At 43.7% G+C, this 15,779-nt stretch overlaps 1 protein-coding gene across 1 annotated transcript in view; it reads left to right on the top strand.

Moving 5' to 3' along the window:
- USP9X (ubiquitin specific peptidase 9 X-linked) overlaps positions 1 to 15,779 on the top strand; it is a 5,037,693-nt gene that overhangs the window by 1,895,713 nt on the left and 3,126,201 nt on the right. The gene's annotated exons all lie outside the window — the stretch shown is intronic.

Genomic DNA, 15,779 nt, shown 5'->3' on the forward strand with positions numbered 1-15,779 from the left:
AGTTGGAGGAACTCTCCTTTGGGGACACTTACCTTTATGGTGGAATTCTTTTAAGTGGGATTGCTGTCAAGTTTCTGATATCCAGAAAAGATATTAAGTTCCTCAATATGAAGTCTCCCAAGCTTTTTGCTGTTCCCAGAGTTCTGACTGCCCTCTTGATCTCTTTTCAGCGGGATATGTGGCCCTGATTCTCACCCCCAGCTCCCAAGAAACTTGACAGATTTTACAAATTGCATGATGAATGTAAATTTCAGTATAAATGCCTTTCATGCTGATCTATCTGACTCTTCTGACAAGCTCTCCAAGCTCTTGCCTTCTGCCAAGCTGCTTCCTTCAGGCAAGGATAGCAGGGCCATATAGAAGCTGGGCAAAAAGTTGTATACTGCTACCCCTTATCTTTTAGGGCCATTAGCTACCAGACTCGTATGAACAGATATATTTTGGCCCTCTTTTCTCATATTTCTCAGGTGATTGCTGATGATCTTGACACTGAGGGGAAGGCTATTGCCCTTTCCTTGTTGGGTTGTACCTCTCAAATTACCCGCTTCTCTTTTAAATGCCGATACGATGCATCTGCTGCTTCCTCCCAGAGCTGCTACATTTGGCTGTTATTCAGGCATTACTCTTGGGTTTGTCCTTACACTTTGTCTGATGGCATGAAGACCAAACTATTGGATGCTTCTTTGGATAATAAAACAATATTTTTGGTGCTGCTGACCTTTTCAAATCTCTCCAGGATAAGGGCAAAGCCTTGCAGTAGTTGAAACATATTTGATGATCTTCGTGTTTCACTGTTGCAGTCATCACACTTGGGTTATCTGCCTGCAGGTAGCCCTCAGTCAGCCCGAATACCAGAGTCTTGGGATTTCTGCGTCGGATGCTGTCACGTCTTCCATGACTTAATACAATCCTAGCAGCCCTTTCGTATGCCATCATCACATCAGTTCATCTTTTATTTAATTGAATAATTTTCTTATTTTAAGGAAATTATTCAGTTAAATAAAAGATGAATTGATGTGATGATGGAATATAAAAAGGCTGCTGAGATTGTATCAAGTTATTCCATTGAAGGTGTATAAGGTCGAGGTTCTAGGATGAGTGAACAAAGAAACGGGCAGCTACAGCAGTGCTCTGTGTTTTTTTGTTTGAGGAGAATTCCTAGCTCCATTTGGGGCATGTGTGGTTTGGTTTTTGTGCTGCGTCTTCCATGATGTCAGGTCATCAGGGGTATAAAACATGCAGCAGAAGCCATTACATCGGTCTTTCTTGCCGAGAAGGAGCCCGAAGCAGTTTGCAAGTGTCGGTCGGCTGCTACCTGAAATTTTCATTTTTCGAGTTTCAAACATTAAGTCTTCTAAAGCCAAGTACCCCGTTGGGGATTCTTTTTTTCTTGCTCTAACCGATGTCAGAACAAGTTAACAGTTGTCTTGCCTGTGGAAAGCAAATACCTCAGAGATTTTCATTCTTACTGTGACCTGTTTAGGCCAGACGACGACATCCCTGACTGTCGGTTTTGTGCCTTGTTTAATGCCGAACCATTCGTCATCAGGCTATTTTTGTAGCTAAATTCTTTTGCTCTTCTCCTTATTCCAAAATGGTGTTAAGCCATCCGACTACCGATCTTCTGAAAAGGCGCAAAAACAGAGACAGACAACATAGGTCAAAAACTGCCAACAGCACTTCAGTTAAGCTAGTCGTTAGTCTGTCAGTACTCTGAGACGCCTTTGCAGCCCCTGATGCCCGCTTTTACAGATTGCAGGCCTCTGCTGAAACCCATTCAGAATCCGGTATGCCGCGAGATGCTTCCTCGACTATGGAGTCTGCGGATGTCTCTACCTTGGGTCCGGAGCCGCTGTGCAGGCACCAGCTTCTGAGGGTGTATTCCGACCTACCGATATTGGAATTAAACCGACAACTTATTTTTTAACCAAAACTACAGAGTTTCTCAGGCCCAGAGTTCGCGCTACGCCTAGAAAACAGACATCCAAAGCGCATGGTCAAGCTCCCATGCCACAAAAACAAATGCTTAGAATGGCTGAAGACCTTATTACTGTAATTAGGGGAAGTCTGCCTTCCCCTTTTAAAAGACAAAGAATTTTATTTCCTTCTGATTCTACAGACCAGGAGTCCGATGACTCTGACCCTTCTGATTACCAGGACATACAATTATCTACCTATGAAGATTCAGATGCAGAGGAATCCATTCCCTCTGCCTCCCCTCCAGAGGATTTTTCTTTTGGTGAAACTTTGCATACCTTAAGAGAGCATTTCCGCTGAGAATGCCAAGACTGTCCTCAGTCCAAAAAGAGACTCGGGGAATTTCTAGATTTGCCTCAGCACAGGCCTCTAGCTGTACCCCCTGTCCTGGATATTGTACATGTATTCATGGAATCCAGTCTTACTCCTGACACTTTACCATCAGCTTCTAGAAAACCTGACCGGTACTACAAAGTACCCGACTCTCTCAAATTTTTCTTTAAGAATCCTACTGTGGATCCAGAGACCATTTCCGAGGGACCTAAAGGCATTAAGGCTACTACAACCAAAAACCCTTCCCCTTCAGACAAGGATTCTAGAGCTTTAGACAGATGGGGTAAGAAGGTATATACCTCTGCAACTCTTTCCATCAGGGCTTTGAATTGCCAGTTTCACATGAAGTACCGGCAACATATTATGGAACTAGTTAAACAAAAAATGGTGTTACTTCCAGATTGTGCAGAAAATAAAGATTTACAAGACTTAATGCATTCTGCAAACCAAGTTAGTAAACATACTCTGCAGTGTGGGTTTGATACCTTAGAAGCATCTTGCAGGGCTGCTCTTACTGGGTCTGTACTGAGAAGGCATGCTTGGCTGAAGGAACAAGTCTTGCCAGACCATGTCAAAGCAAAATTACTAGATGCTCCATTAAATCAGGATCGTTTGGCATAAAAGCAGAAGTTCTTAAGATGGAAGAAAAAGCTAAATCTATGCAAACTGTCAAAGATTTCTTACAGGTACAGCCACCTAGATTCAGTCGGCATTGGCTCCAAAAAACTGGTCCTTTCCAGTCCCTCTCAGGCCTTCTTACTCCATACTCAGGGGAAACTGACCCCCAAGACTACAGTCTCAGATTCTGCAGAGATCTAAACAATGGAGTGTTCCCACCTCAAAAATAGGGAGTGGTAAGCCACCCCCTTATGGAAAAAGTTCACAATGACTTTACAATTATCCTTCCCAGCCATGCCCAAGTACTTGCACCCCTAGGAGGAAAACCCACCCTTCATTCAAAAAACTGGATGTCCATTACTCAGAACTGATGGGTTCTAAACATTGTATCCCAGGGATACAGATTCTACTTCCACTCGCTGCCAACCCCAAGTGGGTTGCCAGACCTTCCTCCAAACCAGTGGGCAGAGTCTCAAAAGCAAGTACTTTTCCCTTTTCCATATCAGGGCTATTCAACCTGTTCCAGTAGAACAAAGGGGACAGGGTTTCTACTACAGACTGTTCCTGATGCCCAGAAAAGAAAGCTCTTGGCGCCCTATCCTGGATCTATCAATTCTCATTACCTTTCTGGTGGTTCCAAAATTCAGAATGCTTGCACTGCAACATCTTCCTATGCTAGCCAAGGATGCCTGGTTAGTCACCCTAGACTTAAAAGAAGCTTATCTGCACATCCCCATAAGAGTGTCTTGCAGGAAATATCTACGTTTCAGGGCAGGCTGTATGCACAATCATTTCTTTGCACTTCCTTTTGGCTTATCTACTGCCCCCAGAGTTTTCACAAAGTGCCTGGCTCCAACAGTTGCATACTTCAGGCAGAGAAATATTCAGATTTACCCATACTTGGACGATTTCCTCATTCAGGTGGACAGTCAGGAATTGCTACTTTAGCACCTGGCATTTGTAAAAAGACTTAACTTCACTGGGATACACCATCAACCAAAAGAAATCACAATTGATGCCTAGCCAACAAATTGTATTCCTGGGCGCAAACTTGAACACAACTTCCCAGATGGCATTCCTCACTCCAGAAAGGCAGGTCCATTTGACAAACTGTTCCATTCTAATGGCCACCAAAACCCAGCTGTCTGGAAGGAAAATACTGCAAGCCCTAGAGTTCATGGTCTCATGCATTCTGCTAATTCCACATGCAAGACTGCATATGGGGAAACTTCAGTGGTACTTAAGTCTCTGGTGTCAACATTCTCAGGACCTAGAAACAGTGATTTCCGTCATACCTTGTCTAAGGGCAGAGCTCCTTTGGTGGGCTGAGGCATGCAACCACAACAAGGGACTTCCTTTCACTCAACCCCTCGCAGCCCAAACCCTAACAACAGATGCATCAGACTATGCATTGGGGGGCACACATAGCAGGCAAATGCATTCAAGGCAAATGGAGCCCAGAACAAATTATCTTGCATGTCAATCAAAAAGAGATGCTAGCTGTACAGAATGTTCTGACAGCCTTCAAATATCTTATTCTCCCAGGACAGCTCGTGATAAAGACAGAGAACACCCTAGTTATGTGGTACATAAACAAGCAGGGGGAACACATTATTACACACACTGGCCCTGTGGAACACAGCCTTGAGCAACTAAGTGCACCTACAAGCTCAATTCCTACCAGGTAAGCAGAATTTACTGACAGACGACTTAAATCTACTGGACCCTCACGAGTGTAAACTGGAACCCAACTCATTCAAATGTCTAACCCAGAGGTGGGGAACACCGGAGGTTGCCCTTTTTGCCACCCCCAAAACCACCAATTGAGCAAATTTTGCACCAGGAACCCTCACAGCAGAGCCTGGAAGGTGGCTGCCCTATCCTTTACATGGGAAAACATCTCAGTTTTGCCTTTCCTCCTCTCAAAAGTACTACTCAATATCTAACAGGACAGGCCAAGAGCAATCCTTATTGCACCAGACTAACCACTCCAGCACTGGTACCCACTCCTACACAGTCTGACAGCAATGCCACCCTGGCACCTACATCAGACACCTTCCCTGCTGCCTCAGCAGGAGGGACCGCTTTTGCATCCTCAGCTGCAAACCCTAAACCTTGCAGCCTGGCTTATCCCCTGAATACACCACCAGCATCCCTCAGCAAACAGGTGCTGGACATCGTCCTTGAGTCCAGAAGGCCTAGTATTAGGAAATCCTATGCTTAAAAGTATAAAATACATTGTTCTTGAGTCAGTCTCAAGGAAAGGGCACAGCTGTGCCCACCTTACCTCAAATCCTTGATTACCTAGCAGAGCTGCTCCACAGAGGCCTACCCTTCTCATCCATTAAGATTCATGCCTCTGCATCGCTCATTATAATACTGAGCCACCTCTCTTTTCTCACCCTGTCATCAAACAGCTCCTGAGAGGAGCGAACTATATGCAAGGCTGCCTAGGAGAGCTTCCACCCTGGCCTGGGACCTTTACTTTGTACTGGAGAAGCTCACACTTCCCTTTTTTTGAACCTGCTGCTTCAGCAGTGTTAAAATTCCTCTCTTGGAAAACCATCTAACTTCTAGCTGTTACTTCAGCAAGAAGAGTGTCTGAGGTACAGGCACTAATGGCGGTGGAGCCCTTCATTATTTTCCATGCTGGCAGGGTTTCCCTCAGGACTAACCCATCCTTTATGCCCAAGGTGGTTTCCAGTGTGGCTTTAAACAAGCCATCCATTTGCCAACCGTTTTCCCTAATCCTGTGATTAAAGGGAAAAGGAACCTTCCTGCACTCCTTGGACATGCACAGACAGCTCAGGTTTTACCGTGACAGGACTAAGCCTTTCAGAAAATCTGACCAGCTGCTTTTCAGCTTTGCTACAGGGGCAGGGGGCAAGGCCATTTTGAAGCAAACCATTTCCAAATGGATAGCACACTGCATCCGTTTCTGCTACAAGCACCATGGAAAACCTACCCATTAGGGGATCAGAACTCATTCCACTAGAGCTACTTCAACCTCTACAACATTTCTCAGGGGTGTCCCTACCAGGGACATCCTGGAAGCTGAAACTTGGAGTTCTGTGCACACCTTCACCAAGCTTTACCTCTTACCTATTTTTTCTAAATCCAGAGCTGGATTTGCCACAGCAGTCTTAAAAGGCCTGCTAGCTAGCACTAACACTACATGACTGCATCCACCCTTCCTCAACTTTGGGAATCAACCCAAATGTGATAACTGCAACAGTGAAAGACGGAGAACATAGAACAGTTGTGTACACTTACCATAAATGTAGATGTTCAAGTGTATTCACTGTTGCAGTCCTGGTTTCCCTTCCTCCAGCCACCCCTGGCTTTCTCTATCCTTTCTACCTGTCCTCTTTATGGCCATCTTTTATGGCAGGGGTATTGACTTTTTACTGGAGGTGTTCCACACCATGTAATAGCTTCCCATTTTGGAGGCTCCTGATATCAGGAGCAAGAAAAACTGATGTAATGGCATCGGCTGCATGTTTTATACCCCTGACGTCATGGAAGAGGCGACAGCATCCGTCGCAGAAATCCTAAGACTCTGGTATTCGGGCTGACTGAGGGCTACCTGCAGGCAGATAACCCAAGTGTGATGACTGCAACAGTGAATACACTCTTAACATCTACATTTATGGTAAGTGTACACAGCTGTACTTTTCTTCTTTTCCAAAGTTTCATAGGCAAGGCATTACCTTTCCAAATATGCTTTTGTTTGCAGGCAGTCCTAGCCATCTTCCCAAAGATAAAAAGGTGTCCTGACGTGTGCCTCCTGCGTTGTCTTCTCAGGCTCCTACTACCCAGAAACCTTTTCAGGATGATCTGAGCTCTATTTGACACCTTGCGTCCCCTTTTCCTTTGGCCAGGTTACTTTCTTCCTTTGTCTTTGCCTGTCTCTTCTAAATTAATCACAACAGACTCGTGAGTTCTGTCGATTATTCACCAGGGGTATTTCACAGTTTGGAAATCCTTTCCTCCTTTTTGGGCATTTCTCAACCTCCTCTGTAACAACTTCCTTTTTCCCCTCCAGAAGTGCTTCATTCTTTGATTCAGGGCACCATTCAAGTTGTACTGCCTGCCCAGGTAGGTAGGCATTTTTATTTCAGAATATTTTTGGTACCCAGGAAGGGTGCACACTTTGAAACCAATTCTGGACCTTTCTCAGCTCAACAGCTTTCTCAAGATTGCTTACTTTCCGATGGTGGCTTTTCAAATCTCATTTCCCCTTCTTCCTCTGGCCTTTCTGGTCTCTGGATGTCAAGGATGCCTATCTTCGTATTCCCATCCATCCCCTTTTCAGGAAATGTTTGCATTTCCTTGTTTCTTCCTTGCATTTTCAATTCTCTGCTTTGCTCTTTGGCCTCTCTACTGCCCTAAGGGTATTCACCAAATGTATTGCTCCTGTTATTGCTTTTTGCCAGATGAGAGGGGTTCAGATATTTCCTTATCTGAATGATCTGCTTATTCAAGCATCTTTCACCTGAAGCTCTGATTCAAGATTGCATGTTTGCTGTTTCTCTTTTTTTAGAGTCTGGGGTTCACCATAAACTTTCACAAATCATCTGGGACTCCTCGGGATCATGTTGTTGGTTGCAGAATACAGACTATCCCTATGCTGGCATCTCTGCCCACCCCTAAGACCCTGTATCTTATTGCCTTTTTCCAGTCTCCTCTTTCTCTGGAGTCAGTCACAGCCAGGGACTTTCAGGGTCCTTGGATTCAAGGCTTCTTCCATTTCCATGCTTCCTCTGGCCAGGATCCTTATGCGAAAGCCTTCATTAGTACCTCAAGTCAATGTGGCTTCAGCAGCGCCACCTCACACACTTCCCGGTCCCCTTCCTTTCTTGTCTCAAGTTTGAGTTCACTGGTGAATTCATCAACTTTCTCTCAAGTTGCCTGAGGCTTCCTTTCCAGGTTGCAGTCATTGCTTTAGTGCTTTACAGATGGCTCAGACGTGAGATTGGGGGCCTCCTTCAGCTCTCTTAGGATTCAGGGTCTCTGGCATTGTCTTCAATGGTCAGACCTGGTCATTTTGAAGGAAATGAGGGCTTTCCTTCTAGCTCTTCAGGATTTTAATTTCATCTTTCATCTTAGGCCCCTCAAAGTTTTCACAGACAGTACCATAGTGATGTATGTCAACAATTAAGGTCGTACAAGGTCCTACCTTCTCTGAAGGCTAGGTCTTCACTTCTGGGATCTAGCTGTTCAGTATCAAGTGACTCTTCAAGTTGTTGACATTCAGAACACAATCTAGTGGCTGACTCTCTGAGCAGGTCCAACACACAAGCTCACAACTGGATGCTTCTCAGAGCTGTGTTCCTGCTCATTGTCCATTGATGGGGTATTCCTCGGGTAGATTTTTTTGTTTCCCTTCTGAGCAACCAGCTTCCTCTGTTCTATTCCGGGGTCCCAAGTCCTTTGGCTTGGAAAGTGGATACCTTCTCCCTTCCTTGGAAGGGGATGTTTCTGTACGCTTTCCCTCCCCTTCCTCTTTTTCAGAGAGTTTTGCACAAGATCAAACAGTACTCGCAAAATTTTGTGACTCCTTTTTGACCCAGACAGCATTGGGTTCCCCCTTCTTTCTCAGTTGGCCAGGGGCAAATCCCCACACGTTACCTCACTGGGTAGAACTTTTTCTCACAAGACTTAGGGGTCTCTTATCTGTCCTCACTTGTCTACTCTGACACTGTGGGTGAGTTTTGATCCCTTTTAGGGCACCTATTTTCTGTGGATGTGCTTCAGATCCTGCAGGAGGCCAGGAAATCATTTGTCCAAATGCGAAAGATTTTCTGTCTGGTGCCCCTCTTGCCCTCAGGAACCCCTATCTGCGGAGGTTCCTATGGTTCTCTTATTTGTGTGATCTGCTCCATGCTGGGTGGGCATATTCGTCAGTTAAAGCTGACCTGTCAGTAATTTCTGCTTGTCTGTCTAGTCTCCTCCTCTGGCCTCTAGATTTGAGGCCAGGCAATTTCTTAAAGTTGTCCTTCATGTCAGGCTTCACATGAAGCCTATTCTGCCTTCCTGGACCTCCGTTATTTTTCTTGAAAAATTGACTCTGGCTGCTTTTTAGCCTGTTTCAGCTTGTTTACAATATTAGGTTCATAGGTGTTTACTAGGTTAACGACCCTGGGACCTTTTTAACCCTTGCCATGCATCCCAAATCTCTCAATTTCTGGTACCCTTGCTAAGTGTAAGCAAGGGTTTGGGAGATGAAACATTTATAAGCAGGGACCTGGGAAATGAGCCATTTACAGGTTGCCTGTGTCCATTAAAGACATAGGTACCGACCCAGGGATGAATTTCCTGTTCCCCATCCAGTTGTCCAAGTTAAACTTGAATTGGGTTATGGAGGAACTCTGCTTTACATGGTTCACATGGATGGGGGCAGCATATTCCAGAGACTGGGTAATCTCTGGGATACATGCCTGTCTCTCCAGCAAGTCCTGTTTATATCACAAGCAAAGGTTAAGTCTTTAGAATGGGTAATTCTGGTGCTGTTTGTTTTGTGGATATGCCAGTGGTCTGTCAGTGCCCTGTATGTCAGTCATAGAGCTCCAGTCAACAGCCAGTAGGAGATATAATACAGTGATAGAGCCTTGAGGTGGTGTGCAAAGGACATTTTGCTTATGCCCTGTATTCTTTTAATGAGGAACCTCTGTGGATGTTCCATTTGTTGGATATGCCTGGTTGGGTACATACCAAAGGGGGCGTTGTATTCAATGATAGGTCTGAGGAGTGCAGAATATAGCGGAACAGTGACTACTTTGGACCTAGATGCCATACCTATGTTTACAAGTTGCACAGCATAGGCTGATTTCCTCACTACTGTAAACATGTGATTATCCAAGGCTAGATTGTCTGTGTGCCCCAAGTCCCTGACCAAGGGGTCAACTCTAAGTGGTGTGGTCAGCATGATAAGTTACTAGAGGTGGATGACTTCCCGAAGGATACTATTATGCATTTCTTGGCATTTAGTTTTAGTCCGTGGCTCTTGACGACAGTTTTTTGTCTGCATCTGCCCTTCTTAGGGAATATTTGTATTGGTGGTTGATTCAGTGATTGCTCCTAATTTACAATCTTCTGCAAATTTAGTCAGCCAGACACCATTGACATTGGTTTTAACTTCAGAGAAGTAAATGCCAAAAAGCCAAGGACCGATCCTGGAGGGACTCCACTTGTCTTATCTTTTTGTAGAGGTGGACTCCCCAATTCTTACTTCCTGGGTCCTGTCTCTGAGTCAGGTGGCTATCCACTGGGTGATGTACAGGTTTGTACCTAACCTCTTGAGTTTGTCAGCAATGCCCAAGTGGGGTATTGTGCCAAATGCCTTGGCCGGATCAAGGCAGGCTGTATGAACCATTTTGCCCTCATCCATTGCTTTGGTGACCTTCTCAAAGAAGTCCACCAGGTTGAGTAGGCATGACCTGACCTTGATAAAACCAAACTGTAGTGGGTCCAGTGTCTGGAGATATACTTTCTTTATTAATTATTTCCATGGCTTTCCATACAAGACTAATGAGACTTATGGGTCTGTAGTTTCCAGGGTCTGTAGATGTCCCACCTTTGTACTTGGAAAACTGTTCTTTTTGGCTCTCACTTCAGCCAACAAGGTGTCTGAATTTCAGGCTGGAATGACTGTTCTGCCTTTCCTAGTTTTCCACAGAGACACAGGAAATGTCTCCGTACTAATCCTACTTTTGTGCCCAAGGTGATCAGTGAGTTTATCCCTGAAGTCTATTCATTCCTTCCTTTTTTTCCTTCTCCGCAGTCTGCTAGTGAGAAGCTACTTCACAACTTGGATTTTTCATAGGCAGCTCAGATATGATTTGGATAAACTAAAATTATTAATTTTGAACATCAATTTGCTTCCATTCATCCCAGGTCTTTGGGTTTAGCTGTTTCTAAGCAAACCATATCTTCTTGGATTTCTAAAGCCATTTCTTTTTGTTACCCTTTTTGGTAAATGCCTTTCCTCTTCAGTAAACCTTCATTCTACCAGAGCTTTTGCTTCCTCTGGTGATTTTTTTTTCAAGAGGCTGAATTACCATTTCCATCCTTGATGCTGCTACTTGGTCTTCTGTCTATACCTTCGCTAAGATTTACAAGTTGGATGTTCTTGGGGTAGAGTTGGCTTTTCCAGGGCTATCCTGCATGGGCTTCTAGATGGCTTTTCAGTGCCTTCCTCCTTCCAAGTTTCCTGTTGAGCTGTTGTACTGTCCCTTTTCTAGGAATACTGCAGCAAGTGAATATGGAAGGACATAATACAGTTGTGTAAAATCTTACTAGAACAGTAGATGCTCTTCTCTTTACTGTTGTGATGTTCACTCCATTCCTCCTGCCCTAGCCTGTTTTTCTCATTACCCTCCTGGCCAAGGGGTTCTTTTTTCTCCTTTTGGATGCGCATTTTCTTCCTTGTCCCTAGGGGCATTCTGTTCCTCCTCAGGCTTTCAGTTCTGAATGTGTGCCCTGTGCTTTGCGCAGGGAGTGTACATATAACAACATATACTGTCCCCTGAAATAGTAAAGGCTTTGGTACTGGCCGGACGCTGGGCTATCTTTGGCAGGCTGTCCCTTTTGTTAGGAATACTGCAACAGTGAAGAGAGGGACATCTACTGTTACGGTAAGATTTAACTTAACTGTGCTTTCTTTGGGTGTACAAGTGGTTCATATGCTGGGAACATTTTAAGTGAGACTGCTCTCAAGTTTTGGACATCCACAGAAGGTGGTATGAGTTGCAGATGGACTCCCCTAAGCCTTTTACTGTTCTTATATTGGCTGCTCTGCTAGGTAACTTTTCAGCTGCTTCCTTTGTTCTTGATTCCCAGCTTTAAGAAGCGTAACATTTTTTATTAAGTGGCTGAGGCTTTCACGTTTTTTTTTTTTTACAAGTCTCCCTCTTCTGATACAGCTGTGGTCTCTGTCTTTGCAGATAAACCTTCCAGTCTTTTGCCGTATTCCAAGCTTCTTCCCTCTAACAAGGATAGTTGAGCTGTGGAGAGGCTGGGGAAGAAAATCTGTACTTCTACCACCCTTGCATTTCATGCCATAAATAATCAAACTTGCATGACCAGGCATATTTATCCATTTTTTTTCTCAACTTATTTTGTGTGTGTGATTGAGAGAGACCTGCCAGGTTCTAACGCTAAGTTCACTACTCTACTGTTTCTTTGCTGGGATCCACTTCTCAGGTAGCTTGCCACTCCAGGTGTAGCAACAATGTTGCGGACGCCCTCTAGAGATGCTGCTTCAGGTTCTGTAATGAGATGTTATTCTTGGCTTTGTCTTCAGGCTTTATGTGATGAAATTAGGGCTAAACTACTTAATGTTTCTTTGGATAAACATAATCTTTTTGGCACTGCAGTGGCTGATTTATTTAAGACTTTACAAGACTGAGGTAAGGTCATGAATGATTTTAAGTAAATTTTTCTTACTGCCATTCCTAAATTTCAGAGGAATTCTCCTGCGAAAACTGCTTTGTTCATAGGCAACCTTGTCAGGCCTCAAAAGGTAAGAAAGTTTTTAGGCATGTTATTTTGACATACCCCCCACGCATTGATGCCTGAACCTTAAAAGCCTCCTTTTCAGGATATGTCACTCCCCTACATAAAGGTGGAAACTCATATGACCTCTAACTTTCGCCCCATTTCTATACTTTCTCCTTTATCCAAAATACTTGAAAAGTGTGTACACATGCAATTACTCAAGCACCTTACTAACAACCTTCTGTCCCCCAGTCAACATGGTTTTTGCCCACAACACAGCACCACCACAGCCTTACTTTCCTTCACCGATACTGTCAAAAAAGCCTTAGATGCAGGTCACCCTACATCAGTAATCCTACTTGATTTATCTAAGGCGTTTGACAGTATCACATACTAAACTTTTCACCGAATTGACTAAGCTTGGCTGTGGCCCTACATCCCTCAACTGGTTTACATCATACCTTAAAAATAGACAACAATCTGTAAAGTGGCAAAATGCTCAATCCAATTACCTGTCCATTCTGGGTCCATTACTTTTCAACATCTTTATCAATGACCTCTACAAAGTCACACAACTAGGTAAAATGATCCAGTACACTGACGATTCAACTATAATCTCAACCTCAAACAACTTCTCCGACCTACTCTCAGCTACTCATAATGCCTTTACAGGTATTGAATCTTGGCTAAACAATTATCATTTTCTACTAAATGCCAAAAAAAAAAACTTCTATTTTCATCAAAAGCACCAGACATAGACTTCAAAAGTAATGCTAAAGACAAAACTGAAATAGTAAAATCTGCCAAACTACTGGGCATTACAATTGATGAACTCATCTTTGAAACGCACATCCTTAACACAATAAAGAAAACATACTTTAAACGTGGTAAACTCTATCGCCATAAGCTTTACATGGACAATCACACCAAAACAAAGCTAGCAAGCACCTTACTATTCCCAGCCTTACTCTTTAGTAGCACCATCTTTACTAACCTTCACTCCTCTCTCAGCAACAAGCTCCAGTCCTGCTACTGTAAAGTAGCAAAATTTTCCTTCGGAAAGCCAAACTGTTCACACCATTGCCAAGTAATAAATGAACTGAACTGATTGGATTTCCCTAATTATCTTTGCTATACCAAACTAATGCTAGCCCACAAACTAATTTATAAACCAAATGACTGTCCAGCACTGTCATCAATACTTCTAAGTTATGTCCCTGCACGCACCCTTAGATCCTCCAATAAATCACTTTAATATGTAACCAAGCCAAATAAAAGAGCTGGGCAATGCCTGTTCTCACATAGCATTGCTAAAAAATGGAACTCCCTACCCTCCCATATTACCCAAATAGACTGCATAAAGAAATTCAAAGTAACATTAAAAACATATCTACTTGACAATCATGAATGCCAATGTCAATCAATAAAACCACCATAAACCAGGGCTACTTAAATTGTAATCCAGCTCCATAATAAAAAAAAAATAAAAAAGCCTACCCTGATAGTATTAGCTCTATCACTGCTATCTTCTACCACCATGAGTTTTACTTTTGTCATGTCATGAGATATCAAAGGAAACACATCAGTTTCCTTGTACTACAATACCAATGGCTACCTAAGGTTTTTAATTCACATTAAGTTGTACTTTGTATATAAATGTTTTTAACTTCTTTTTATTCATACTATATCTGTAAAACCTTAAACCTCTGCTTATTGCTATTTATTTGTATAAAGTTTTTTACTTTACTTATTTTACTTTTATTGTTAATTGCGGAGCTTTTCTCCCCGGGTCTCCACTGAAAATGGGTCCCCAACCCAGTGGACTTTCCCGGTCAACAAATGTCAATAAATAAATAAATGATAAAATGTATGCCTTCATCTGATATTCTGCCGTCCTTTCCCCTAGGCCAGGTTCCCTTATCTCTCAGACTTTCTCTATCACTCCCTGTTTGGTACCAGATTACTTCAGTCTCTTGGGTTCCGTCTGTCATTCAAAGCTACTTTATGCTCTGGAAATCTCTTCCCCCTTTTTGGGCATTCCTGAATCTTCTTTACACAAAGATCTGCATATTTCAGGTGTACTGCAGGGTTTGCTGGATCAAGAAACCATTCACCCCATTCCAGAGGTCCTAAGGTGTACAGGGTTTTATTCCAGGATGTTTCTGGCAAATAAAGGAGGGTTTCTGGAGGCCTGTTCTTGAGCTTTCCTTTTTGAATACTTCTCAAGGTACCCATCTTTGAGACGTTTTCCTTCCAGAAACTGTTTCCTCCCTTGCTACTTCAGGCCTTTTAGGTCTCCTTTTGATCTAGAGACACCAATCTTAATATTATTCACCCTGCCTTCAGGCAGGTTTTTTTTTTCTGTTTTCTCCCTCTCATTTTCAGTTCTCTGCTTTGCCCTTTGATCTTTCCACAGCCCCAAGGGAATTCATCAAGTGCCTTGCTCCATTCAGCTTTCTGCAGGCTTCATGGAGTACAGATATTTCTCTGTTTGGACAACCTGCTTCTTTGACCTCCATCTCCTTCCAGGCTGTTGCAGGACCTGCACTTTACCAAGCTCCTTTTGCACAGTCTGGGTTTCATCATGAATCTCCAGAAGTCTGTCCTGTCCCCCACATTTTTTTCTGGGGTTCAGGATTCAAACTGTTTCAGTGCTGATGTCGGTCTGCTCCCAAGGTTCTGTCTCTAACAGCCTACTTTCCAGTCTTTGCTTCCTGTGCATCTCATGACTGTCACAGTTTGCGAGGGCTCTTGAGTTTCATGCCCTCAACCTTCCACATGCTTCCTTTTGCCAAGCTTCATATAAGGATGCTACAGTGGTACCTGTGGTCAGTGTGGCTTCAGCACTGCCACACTCTGGAGTTTCCAGTTACCTTGCTCCCTTGTCTCCAACTCTGGCTTGAATGGTGGATTCAGTACATATCTCTCAACCCAGTTGTCCCTTTCCAGTCTCCTGCTCCATCTCAGGAACTGTGTACAGATGCTTCAAATCAGTGATGGGGGTCTGCTTCTGTCAGGCTGAGGGTTCAGTGTCTCTGGACCCCTCAGTGTCTGAATTGCATCAACGTGAGAGATGCAGGCACTTATCTTTGCTGTCAAGCCCTTTTGCTTTCTTTTGTCTCCAGCCCCTTTAAAGGTCTATACAGACAGTATCACCGTTATGCGGTACATCGGTAAGTAGGGGATAAAAGGTCTTCTCATCTTTGCAGACTAGTCCTTCAGGCCTGAGATCTAGCAATCCCAACTGCAAGTTTTTTTCAGGCGGTTTACCTTCCTTAGGAACAAAACCTGGGGCAGCATGCTTCACAGAGGTGTTTCTGGACATAGTTCATCGGTAATCAGTGGGGTATTCC

This window comes from Protopterus annectens, chromosome 5.part0, assembly GCF_019279795.1.
Source record: "Protopterus annectens isolate FY-2018-M chromosome 5.part0, PAN1.0, whole genome shotgun sequence".
Lineage (NCBI taxonomy): Eukaryota > Metazoa > Chordata > Ceratodontiformes > Protopteridae > Protopterus > Protopterus annectens.